A 13,086-nucleotide genomic window follows, 5' to 3' on the forward strand; every position below is an offset into this window, starting at 1 on the left:
TAAACCAAGGCTTGCCACAATATGGTTCTGAGCGACCTAGCTCTGCCAAATTTGTGAACAGATTTTAAGGTCTTAAGAATATGTCATTTCAAAAGAAAGGAAGTCCATGGAAAATTAGCCTGCCAAAAAAGAAAAAAAAAAAGACTTTTTTTTAATGTCAATAAAATGCAATGATGAATGAAACACCCTAAGTACCATCCAAGAGATATATATCCTGAATGGCCTCTTGGGATAGCATCTTTTTCTTGGATGAAATGGGCTGAGCAGCTTTTTTGAAAGGAAACCAGATGCTGACTCTTTTTCTTTTTATTGCCAACATCACAACTGGGAAGGAGAACCCAAACTGTGTTTCTAGCCTTTTCATAGTCTCACTGGGAATTGAGATACTGATGTTTACTTAGAGCTGGCAGTTTAAAAATATTCTTGCATTCTTGACTGTCTGTCTTGGCCATAGAAGTTCTGAAGTGGGTGTCAGTAAATGGACCAGTTGGACTGGTCTGAGTAACCAAGCTGAATAAAGATAAATGTAAAGAAAGATTGATCAAATAAACAAATAGATATTTTTTTTTCTTCTCAAACACAATAAATATTATTGCTGCTTCACATTTAGATTCTCCTGCTAATGTTTAGTGTTCTCTTTGGGTCTGTCAACTATGTCAGATTTTGATATGTAATTCTCACATGTTGTACTTCATCTCTTTAAAGTTATTTGTGTGCATGGGAAATAAACAGTTCTTTGAGAACCTGTGAAGTCCCTGCTTTTTTAAGGCAATAGCTAGAACTTTTCTTTCTATGTTGAGATTGCTAGAAGCTCCCAACATGATAGCTTAAAGATTAGTATATGTAGGCCCTGGCTGGACAGGGCTTTGGCCCAGTGTAAGGATGTCTCAGGTTCGATTCCTGGTCAGGGCACACAGGAGAAGTGACCATCTGCTCCCCCCCCCCCTTCTTTTTCTCTTCCTCTCCTGCAGCCAGTGGCTCAATTGTGACCCCAGACACTGAGGATAGCTCCACTGGAGTGCATTAGCCTCAGGCACTAAAAATAGCTCAGTACTTGAGCATTATCCCTAGATGGGGTTGCCAGGTGGGTCCCGGTCAGGGTGCATGTGGGAGTCTGCCTTACCATCTCCCCTCCTCTCACCTAAAAAAAAGTGACAGATTAGTATATGTAGTAGGAGCACAATACATGCTTGTTGAATTGAGTTGAACATGAAAGACATTGGGAATACCTTTTAAGTTGTCTGGGCTAGGGATTTCCCCTTTTGTAAATAAAGAATATATATAGTATCTAAATTCAGAATTTATGTTCAAGTCTGAGTCCTGGGGCCTATTTAGCTGCAATCCACACTTGAAACCACTAGGTGGCCTCAGTTATACAAGCATTATCTCTTTGGAGAGGCCACAATGCTAATAAATTTGTTTTTATAAGCAATTTATTTCTTGGGTGGGAAGAAGCAGTTCCTTCTTCTTATTATTATTTTTTTAATTTGAGAGAGAGAGTGAAGCATCAATTTATTATTCCATTTATTTATGCATTCATTGATTGATTCTTATATTTGCCTAACCAGATATTGAACCACCACCTTGGTGTATTGGGACGACTCTCTAACCACCTGAGCTTCCTGGCCAGGACTGAGAAGCAGTTTCTAGAGATGATCAGACTCACAATAGAATAGATCATTGTAATTTGCTCTGCAGAGTGATTTAGTTTCATTTAACTGTGGAAATAATAACTAAGTATCTCCTCCTCTCTTTCTGTCTTCCTTCTTTCCTTTCTTCCTTGCTTTTATTGATCAACCTCATATATATATGAGAGTAGGCACAAAATGTTATGGTTTGTGGAATTTTTACCAGAAACACAGGGGCTGAGGGAAAGGTGAAGGAGGTGAAGGAGAATGGATGTTGTGTTTTTTTCCAATCCTGTTTTAGTGGTGAGAATCTATCTGCGTGGAGTCCTTAAAAGGCTCAGAATAAAGGCCTCTAGCCAATCTGTAAAACACCTAGTCCTAGACCATGGTTTCTTAACCTCAGCACTAACAACATTTTGGTCAGATAATTCTTTGTTGTGTAGGATATAGAACAGTTAATAGCATCCTTGGCCTCTTTCTACTAGATGCCAGTAATATCTCCCCCAGCCTTTTCCTAGACAAACAAAAAATGTTTCTAGACATTGCCAAATGTCCCTCCACCAGGGGCAGGCAGGTTGCCCCTGTTTGAGATCCTGTGACCTAGATTATTTATTTTGCCTAGATACACTGGGACACAGGTATTACCATACACAAAGCCACACAAGATATTTTGTGATGGTCCTGGTTATGTACATTGGCAAGATGTAGTAATCAGGCGTCCCCAAACTACGGCCAGTGGGCCGCATGCAGCCCCCTGAGGCCATTTATCCAGCCCCACCGCACTTCCGGAAGGGGCACCTCTTTCATTGGTGGTCAGTGAGAGGAGCACTATATGTGGTGGCCCTCTAACGGTCTGAGGGACAGTGAACTGGCCCCTGTGTAAAAAGTTTGGGGACCCCTGATTGTAGTTGTTTTTGCTTTTCAGGTGATATACAATGATAAAAACATTGCATGGCTTTTGATTTTTCCTATTTAGATTTGGCTAATTTGTTCTTTGTGATTTTTGTCCTATGGAAAGAGTTTGTAGGTACTATATCCTCTTTGACAAACTAGAAAGCTTTTTGGTTAGGGTAAGTGGTTTTAATTAATTTTTTTAATTAATTTTATTTTATTTTATTTTTTTACAGAGACAGAGAGAGAGTCAGGGTGAGGGATAGACAGGGACAGACAGGAACGGAGAGATGAGAAGCATCAATCATTAGTTTTTTCGTTGCGCATTGCGACACCTTAGTTGTTTATTGATTGCTTTCTCATATGTGCCTTGACCGCGGGCCTTCAGCAGACCGAGTAACCCCTTGCTGGAGCCAGCGACCTTGGGTCCAAGCTGGTGAATTTTTGCTCAAACCAGATGAGCCTGCGCTCAAGCTGGCGACCTCGGGGTCTCGAACCTGGGTCTTCCGCATCCCAGTCTGACGCTCTATCCACTGCACCACCGCCTGGTCAGGCGGGTAAGTGGTTTTATATTAATCGGGGAGGATGCAAAGTCACTGAATCTAACTTTGAATCAGTTTGAAAGTCTTTTAAATTTTAAAGTCTGTTCATATTCCCCATATAGATTATCAAAAGTATATAACCTAGGGCAGGGGTCTCAAACTCAACTCAGCATGTGGGCCGCAGAGCAAGATCACAGCCGTTCGGCAGGCCGCACTAGGTCTACAAAAGGCAACTGTTACGCAACACTTTTCTCACTGCAGTTGAAAACAAAAAAAAAATCAGTAAAACAAGCACAATCGTACATGCAGTTTACTCAGTGTCACAAAACGACCAGAAACTGTAGTTCGCATCACAACTGCTGTTAACTAAGCTAATATCTAGCTAGGATGCTAGAGAAATGAAAAATACAAGTAGGCCCCTAGGCTTACTTAATTTTATCCAAAATATTTTGAACTTCGTGGATTAGTCTGCGGGCCGCACAAAATTGTTCGGCAGGCCGCGAGTTTGAGACCCCTGACCTAGGGAATAGGAAATACAGAGATTTATGTTTGCCTGTGCTGTTCACTTCTTCAGGACTAAGAGATGTAGCTAGTTTGTCATTGTTTTGTCTCCAGTGCATGGCACACAGCGAGGGCACAATAAATATTTGTTGAAGTGAATCTTGAGTACTTTGGTCAAATGTGTGGGTTTTAGCTTTCTGGGCCTTCAGCTTTTCTAACTGTAAATCAGGATTGATAAAACCATTTTTCTGTTCAACTTCTGGTGGCATTAGGAGGATGAATTAAATAATGGCTTTTCAGTGAAACTAATCTACTGAGCTTATACTTTTTAAAGTGTGGCATAGGAGGCCGAACTTCATGTCTTATTCCTGGAACATGTCTCTTAAAGGTGATTTAATAGGCTATGACTTTCCAGACTCAGGGCTAAAGCAGCAGCTGCCACGGTTCCAGTATGATCCACAGAACTGACATGTACAGTCTTTGACTAGTCTAGACAGGATCTTTTTGGCTTCTTTCTTTCCTTATATTGGTCTTTATATTTGATCTTGTGTACTTTGAGAATGCCCCCAGCCAGAGACTCTGGAGCTCTTCATTTAGTTATAGGCTGGGTAACTATCCCAGAGAGCAATCTGAGAATTTCCATAATAGGAATGAACATGGTCAAGAAAGACACTAAGTGACCTCTCTATCTGAGACAGTCTTCTGGCTTTCAGTTACAATGAGAATAGTTAGTTCACACAAATGGACCCAGATACTGTGCCAAAGGGCATGTAACTCATTTTAGACTATCCTAGGTTCCTTATCAGTGGTCAGCAAACCGTAGCTCGTGAGCCACATGCAGCTCTTTGGCCCCTCGAGTGTGGCTCTTCCACAAAACACCACGTGCGGGCGCTACCTCGATAAGGAATGTACCTACCTATATAGTTTAAGTTTCAAAAAGTTGGCTCTCAAAAGAAATTTCAGCCTGACGTGGTGGTGCAGTGGATTAAGCGTCGACCTGGAACGCTGAGGTCGCCGGTTCAAAACCCTGGGCTTGCCTGGTCAAGGCACATATGGGAGTTGATGCTTCCTGCTCCTCTCCACTCTCTCTCTGTCTCTCTCTCTCTCTCTGTCTCTCTTCTCTAAAATGAATAAACAAATTAAAAAAAAAAGAAATTTCAATCGTACTGTTGATATTTGGCTCTGTTGACAATGAGTTTACCAACCACTGCAGCCTTGATAATTCATTAGCCTTAAAATTGGACTCTGAGTAAAGTGTGAAATAGTTTGAGCCTACTTTGTGTCTCTCCCATGCTTATTGCCACCATTGTATATGAATTCTAATTATAGAACTATTAGAGATCATTTGTAAAAACCTTCCTTTTACGGATGAGAAGATGAGGTTCCGTGCAGTTAGGTGTACATGTTTGTAGCTGAGCCAGGACTAGAACCCAGATCTTTGAGCTCTCAGTAGAGATCTCTTTTCACGATACAGTCACAGCTTCATGCCAGCAGCAGCAAGGCAAGTGGCAAAATGAGTGAATTGGGCTGGAAGGACTGCAGTGAGTGGTGGGGACTGTGGCCAGCTGGAGAGCCCACTCCATCTAACTCTAAATGACTCCCATCTGAAGCTATGAAGGCCTCTGTTGTTTTGTTTTGTTTTGTTTTATAAGGGTAGCCAGAAATGAAGATTTATATGTGAAGTCTCCTGGTTTGTAAGTATTGCAACAAATTCATACTTTACTCGCGTGGTTTTCAACTACCAGTCTGCAGATCAGTAGTGGCCCGCCAGAAATTTCATGCCAGTCTGCGAAAGAGTTAACAACCCCGATGTTGTATGAGCATAGACCCTATGTATAATTGTGAAAACCATTGCTTTCCTGCATGGATAGAACAGATCGGTGCACTGTACCTACTTTGCTCAAGAGCCACCAGTTTGAAACTTCTGTGTTTCAGTAGGATGTTTTCTCTCATGTTTTGTTTCAGAGTCTGTCACTAATTGATAGGTGAGTAGAGACGGGTTCCTTTTTGTCTCCTTGTAAACTTCCTAACTACAAGTCTTCCTCTCCCCATCTTTTAAAATAAGAAAGCCGATATTACTGAGCATCTGCTGTGTGTCAGTTGCTGTGGTAGACACATTCACACGACTGCCAGACAGTACCCTGTTTGAGATTTCCATTCAAAGCCCCTTCTGTGTACAGTGTCTTCCCCACTTTTGGCTAAAAATACATGGTTTTTTTATTTCTAGTATTTTAAAAATTATTCAAGTTTAATAACTTCTGTCATCAGATAAGGTAACATAAGTGACATGAGATTGGGTGGGCATCAAGAGACAATTAGCCACGCCTCAAAAAAAAAAGCCTGTTGAACTTTTTCTTTTTCTTTTTTAGCTCACCACCTAGCCTTACAGTACAGCGAGGAATCTTGTAGGAAAGCAGCATTCCTTTCTCTCGAGCCTGCCTGAACCCAAGGGTTCTCCCTGCTTTCTTTTTTTTTTTTTTTTTTTTTTTTTTTTTTTTTTTTTTTTAGAACGAGTATTTTTTTTTTATTAATGTTGATGGGATGACATTAATAATTCAGGGTACATATATTCAAAGAAAACATGTCTAGGTTATCTTGTCATTAAATTATGTTGCATACCCCTCACCCAGAGTCAGATTGTCCGCCGTCACCCTCTGTCTAGTTTTCTCTGTGCCCCTCCCCCTCCCCCTAACTCTCTCCCTCCCTCCCTCCTGCGTCCTCCCTCCCCCCACACCTGGTAACCACCACTCTCTTGTCCATGTCTCTTAGTCTCGTTTTTATGTTCCACCAATGTATGGAATCATGTAGTTCTTGTTTTTTTCTGATTTACTTATTTCTTTTTTTTTTTTTTATATAATTTTATTTTTTTTAATGGGGTGACATCAATAAATCAGGATACATATATTCAAAGATAACAAGTCCAGGTTATCTTGTCGTTCAATTATGTTGCATACCCACCACCCAAAGTCAGATTGTCCTCTGTCACCTTCTATCTTGTTTTCTTTGTGCCCCTCCCCACCCCCTATCCCTCTCCCATTCCCCCCTCCCCCCCCGTAACCACCACACTCTTATAAATGTCTCTTAGTTTCACTATTATGTCCCACCTACGTATGGAATAATACAGTTCCTGTTTTTTTCTGATTTACTTATTTCGCTTCGTATCATGTTATCAAGATCCCACCATTTTGCTGTAAATGTTCCGATGTCATCATTTCTTATGGCTGAGTAGTATTCCATAGTGTATATGTGCCACATCTTCTTTATCCAGTCATCTATTGATGGGCTTTTTGGTTGTTTCCATGTCCTGGCCACTGTGAACAATGCTGCAATAAACATGGGGCTGCATGTGTCTTTACGTATCAATGTTTCTGAGTTTTTGGGATATATACCCAGTAGAGGGATTGCTGGGTCATAAGGTAGTTCTATTTTCAGTTTTTTGAGGAACCACCATACTTTCTTCCATAATGGTTGTACTACTTTACATTCCCACCAACAGTGTATGAGGGTTCCTTTTTCTCCACAGCCTCTCCAACATTTGCTGTTACCTGACTTGCTAATAACAGCTAATCGAACAGGTGTGAGGTGGTATCTCATTGCCGTTTTGATTTGCATTTCTCTAATAGCTAAAGAAGATGAGCATCTTTTCATATATCTGTTGGCCATTTGTATTTCTTCCTGGGAGAAGTGTCTATTCATATCCTCTTCCCATTTTTTTATTGGATTGTTTGTTTGTTTGTTGTTGAGTTTTATGAGTTCTTTGTATATTTTGGATATTAGGCCCTTATCTGAGCTGTCGTTTGAAAAAATCATTTCCCATTTAGTTGGCTTTCTGTTTATTTTGTTATCAGTTTCTCTTGCTGAGCAAAAACTTCTTAGTCTGATGTAGTCCCATTCATTAATTTTTGCCTTCACTTCTCTTGCCATTGGAGTCAAATTCATAAAATGCTCTTTAAAACCCAGGTCCCTGAGTTGAGTACCTATGTCTTCTTCTATGTACTTAATTGTTTCAGGTCTTATGTTTAGATCTTTGATCCATTTTGAGTTAATTTTTGTACAGGGGGAGAGACTGTAGTCCAGTTTCATTCTTTTGCATGTGGCTTTCCAGTTTTCCCAGCACCATTTATTGAAGAGGCTTTCTTTTCTCCATTGTGTGTTGTTGGCCCCTTTATCAAAAATTATTTGACTATATATATGTGGTTTTATTTCTGGACTTTCTATTCTGTTCCATTGGTCTGAGTGTCTATTTTTCTGCCAATACCATGCTGTTTTGATTGTCGTGGCCCTATAATAGAGTTTGAAGTCAGGTATTGAAATGCCCCCAGCTTCATTCTTTTTCTTTAGGATTGCTTTGGCTATTCGGGGTTTTTTATAGTTCCATATAAATCTGATGATTTTTTGCTCTATTTCTTTAAAAAATGTCATTGGAAGTTTGATGGGAATTGCATTAAATTTGTATATTGCTTTGGGTAATATAGCCATCTTGATTATATTTATTCTTCCTAGCCAAGAACAAGGTATATTCTTCCATCTCATTATATCTTTTTCGATTTCCCTTAACAATGGTTTATAGTTTTCATTATATAAGTCCTTTACATTCTTTGTTATGTTTATTCCTAAGTATTTTATTTTTTTTGTTGCAATCGTGAAGGGGATTGTTCTTTTGAGTTCCTTCTCAGTTGTTTCATTGTTGGCATATAGAAAGGCTATTGACTTCTGTATGTTAATTTTGTATCCTGCGACCTTACTGTATTGGCTTATTGTTTCTAGTAGTCTTTTTGTGGATTCTTTGGGGTTTTCGATGTATAGTATCATATCATCTGCAAAAAGTGATACCTTTACTTCTTCTTTTCCGATATGGATGCCTTTTATTTCTTTGTCTTGTCTGATTGCTCTGGCTAGAACCTCTAGTACCACATTAAATAAGAGTGGAGAGAGTGGACAACCCTGTCTTGTTCCTGATTTAAGGGGGAAAGCCTTCAGTTTAGTGCCATTTAATATGATGTTAGCTGATGGTTTATCATATATGGCCTTTATCATGTTGAGATATTTTCCTTCTATACCCATTTTGTTGAGAGTCTTAAACATAAAATTGTGTTGTATTTTATCAAAAGCCTTTTCTGCGTCTATTGATAAGATCATGTGGTTTTTGTTCTTTGTTTTGTTGATATGGTGTATTACATTAACCGTTTTACGTATGTTGAACCATCCTTGAGATTCTGGGATGAATCCCACTTGATCATGATGTATTATTTTTTTAATATGTTGTTGTATTCGATTTGCTAGTATTTTGTTTAGTATTTTAGCATCTGTATTCATTAGAGATATTGGTCTGTAGTTTTCTTTTTTTGTGCCATCCTTGCCTGGTTTTGGTATGAGGGTTATGTTGGCTTCGTGAAATGTGTTTGGAAGTATTGCTTCTTCTTCAATTTTTTGGAAGACTTTGAGTAGAATAGGAACCAAGTCTTCTTTGAATGTTTGATAAAATTCGCTGGTATAGCCGTCTGGGCCTGGACTTTTATTTTTGGGGAGGTTTTTAATGGTTTTTTCTATTTCTTCTCTACTGATAGGTCTGTTTAGGCTTTCTGCTTCTTCTTGACTCAGTCTAGGAAGGTTGTATTTTTCTAGGAATATATCCATTTCTTCTAGGTTGTTGAATTTAGTGGCATAAAGTTTTTCATAGTATTCTACAATAATTCTTTGTATATCTACGGTGTCCGTGGTGATTTCTCCTCTTTCATTTTGGATTTTGTTTATATGAGTTCTTTCTCTTTTTTCCTTGGTAAGTCTTGCCAAGGGTTTGTCAATTTTGTTGATCTTTTCAAAGAACCAGCTCCTTGTTCTATTAATTTTTTCTATAGTTTTTCTGTTCTCTAATTCATTTATTTCTGCTCTGATTTTTATTATCTCCTTTCTTCGGCTGGTTTTGGGTTTTCTTTGTTCTTCTTTTTCTAGTTCCTTAAGGTGTGAAGTTAAGTGGTTCACTTGGGCTCTCTCTTGTTTGTTCATATATGCCTGAAGTGATATGAACTTCCCTCTTATCACTGCTTTTGCTGCATCCCATAGATTCTGATATGTCGTATTGTCATTTTCATTAGTCTGTATATATCTTTTGATCTCTGCACTTATTTCTTCTTTGACCCATTCATTTTTTAAAAGTATGTTGTTTAGTTTCCACATTTTTGTGGGATTTTTTTCCTCTTTTTTGCAGTTGAATTCTAGTTTCAAGGCTTTATGATCAGAAAATATGCTTGGTACAACTTCAATTTTTCTGAATTTGCTGATGTTGTTTTTGTGGCCCAACATATGGTCAATTCTTGAGAATGATCCATGTACACTGGAGAAAAATGTATACTCAGTCACTTTGGGATGAAATGTCCTGTAGATGTCTATCATATCCAGGTGCTCTAGTGTTTTGTTTAAGGCCACTATGTCTTTGTTGATTCTCTGTTTGGATGACCGATCTAGAGCCGTCAGCGGTGTATTGAGGTCTCCAAGTATGATTGTGTTTTTGTCAGTTTTTGTTTTAAGATCAATAAGTAGCTGTCTTATATATTTTGGTGCTCCTTGGTTTGGTGCATATATATTAAGAATTGTTATGTCTTCTTGATTCAGTGTCCCCTTAGCCATTATGAAATGGCCATTTTTGTCTCTGAGTACTTTTCCTGCCTTGTAGTCAGCATTATCCGATATGAGTATTGCTACACCTGCTTTTTTTTGGATGTTATTTGCTTGGAGTATTGTTTTCCAGCCTTTCACTTTGAATTTGTTTTTATCCTTGTTACTTAGATGAGTTTCCTGTAGGCAGCATACAGTTGGATTTTCTTTTTTAATCCATTCTGCTACTCTGTGCCTTTTTATTGGTGAGTTTAATCCGTTTACATTTAGTGTAATTATTGATACTTGTGGGTTCCCTATTGCCATTTTATATCTTGCTTTCTGTTAGTTTTGTGTCTTGTTTGATCCTTCTCTTTTGTTTTTCTATCTTTTGTTTTTATTTGGTTGTATTCCATACATCTTTCCACTGTTGCTATCTTTTTTATCTCATGTGCTTCTGTGGTGGTTTTTTCAATGGTGGTTACCTTTGAATAATGAAAAGGGTCCCTACCCTGTTCATTGTAGCGAACTATTTTGTGAGTACTTTTGCACTCCATCGTCCTTTGCTACTGTTAATCTCCATCTTCTCCCCCTCTTTCTTTTTGTTGTTGTCACAGTTTAAATTTGGTTTTATTGTGTTCTTCTTGGAGCTTTTACTTGTGGCTCTGTTTTTTTTTGTTCTTTGTATCTGATTGGAGAACCCCCTTTAGTAATTCCTGGAGTGGGGGTTTTCTGATGATAAATTCCCTCATCTTTTCTGTATCTGTGAATGTTTTTATTTCTCCTTCATATTTGAAGGATAGCTTTGATGGGTATAGTATTCGTGGCTGAAAGTTCCTCTCTTTCAGGACTTTAAATATTGGGGTCCATTCTCTTCTAGCTTGTAGAGTTTCTGCTGAGAAATCTGATGATAATCTAATGGGCCTTCCTTTATATGTTGTATTCTTTTTTTCCCTGGCTGCCTTGAGAATTTTTTCTTTGCTGTTGGTTTGTGTCAATTTCATTATGATATGCCTTGGAGTAGGTTTGTTGGGGTTAAGAAAACTTGGAGTTCTGTTTGCTTCTTGAACTTGAGGCTTTAGTTCTTTCCACAGGCTTGGGAAGTTCTCATCTATTATTTGTTTGAGTATGTTCTCCATTCCATTTTCTCTCTCTTCTCCCTCTGATATACCTATTATTCTTATGTTATTCTTTTTGATGGAGTCAGATAATTCTTGTAGGGCTATCTCATTTTTTTTAATTTTTGAGTCTCTTTCTTCTTCTCTCTGTTGTGCCTCAAGTTGCTTGTCTTCTATTTCACTAATCCTCTCTTCTATCTGACCTGTTCTATTAGCTAAGCTTGTTACTTCGTTTTTCAGCTCGTGAATTGAGTTTTTCATCTCTGTTTGATTTGTTTTTATAGTTTCAATTTCCTTGGACATATATTCTTTGTGTTCATTGAGTTGTTTTCTGAGCTCCCTAAATTGCCTTTCTGTGTTTTCTTGTATATCTCGGAGGATTTTTAGGATTTCTATCTTGAATTCTCTGTCATTTAGCTCCAAGGTTTCCAATATATTAAATTTTTTCTCCATAGATTTTTCCTCATCTAGCTGTGTTACCTCTCTTTCTTTTGTATCCATGATATTCGATTTTCTCTTCCTTAATGGCATCTGAGGGTGGTTTTGTTGATAGTATTAATGAGATTTAATAAAGAATAAAAAGTTTAAAAAAATATAATAAAAAAAATCGAAAAAAGTTGTTTTTTTTAAAAAAAAAAATTAAGAATGAAATAAAGAAAAATAAAATAAAATAAAAATTAAAAAAAAAAAAAAAGGAAATTATTCCCCCCCTCCTTTTTTCCTCTCCTCTCCTCTCCCCTCTTTCTTGTTAAAATCTTGTGGTGGACTGTGAATTATAACAAACAATGCCTGTGATGGAGGGCCTGAATTGGGGAAAAGTAATAAAGGGGCAAACAAAACAAAACAAAACAACAACAAAAAAAAAAAAAAAAAAAAAAAAAGAAAAAAGAAGAAAAAAAAAAAAAGAGCGTATGGACCCACAAAAAGCAAATAAGGAAAAAATTTGGGTCAAGAATAAAATGATTTGCTTTTAGGTGTTGGTTGTCTAAGAGTTATGATGAGAGGATTAAGAGGAAAACGGAAAAATGGGGGGACAAATTAAAAAATTACTATTGTATTTAGTGGAACAAGAACTAGATAATATGGAGAGCCAGGGATGGGAGCACTGCTAGTGAGTTAAAAAGGTGAAGTAAAAACCCCCCAGAATGCCACAAACATAAGTTCGAGTCCCAGATAAGATAATTTGTTTGTTATTGAGGTTTGAGTGAGAGGAGATGTAAAAGAGAAAGGAAGAAACTAATATAGAGGGAGAAAAGAAAGAGAGAGAGAGAGAGAAAAAAAAGAGGGAAGCACTAAAAGAAGAAAAAAGAAAGGGGAGAGAGAGAGAGAGTTAAGGGTTTTGGAGTGCAACCCTCATAGAGAGAAAGGAAGAGAAGAGAAAAGATAATGGGAGATGTAACACTTATGGGTAGTGTAGTTCAAGGAGAGGAGAGAGTAAGACCGGTAGAGAGTTAATCGGCCAAATTGGAGGAGGAAAAAAAAAGTATCAAGAATGAAGATAAGAGAAACAAACGAACAAATATAATAAAATGGGATAGGTTATAAAGTCTGCAGATTATTCTTGATTTTGAGAGGTTATCTTCTTGCTTTTTCTTTTCTCTCCCTCTTCCTGGTCGGTGACTCTGTACCCCGGGTTTTGCCCCTTTGCCACGCTCAGGTGGAGGTTTGCAGTTGATAAGTCTCTATGGCAATGTCATGTATTATGCTTTAGTCTCGTTGGCAGTCTAGGCTATTAGCATTTATAGGCTCCGACAGTGAGAGAGTCCGTGTTCCTAGAGCCTTTCTCCTAGTCTTTCCTTCCTCAATTAGTAG

At 38.1% G+C, this 13,086-nt stretch overlaps 1 protein-coding gene across 2 annotated transcripts in view; it reads left to right on the forward strand.

Annotated features, from left to right (window-relative positions):
- DCAF5 (DDB1 and CUL4 associated factor 5) overlaps positions 1–13,086 on the forward strand; it is a 139,769-nt gene that overhangs the window by 67,313 nt on the left and 59,370 nt on the right. The window lies entirely within an intron of this gene.

This window comes from Saccopteryx leptura, chromosome 6, assembly GCF_036850995.1.
Source record: "Saccopteryx leptura isolate mSacLep1 chromosome 6, mSacLep1_pri_phased_curated, whole genome shotgun sequence".
Taxonomy (NCBI): domain Eukaryota; kingdom Metazoa; phylum Chordata; class Mammalia; order Chiroptera; family Emballonuridae; genus Saccopteryx; species Saccopteryx leptura.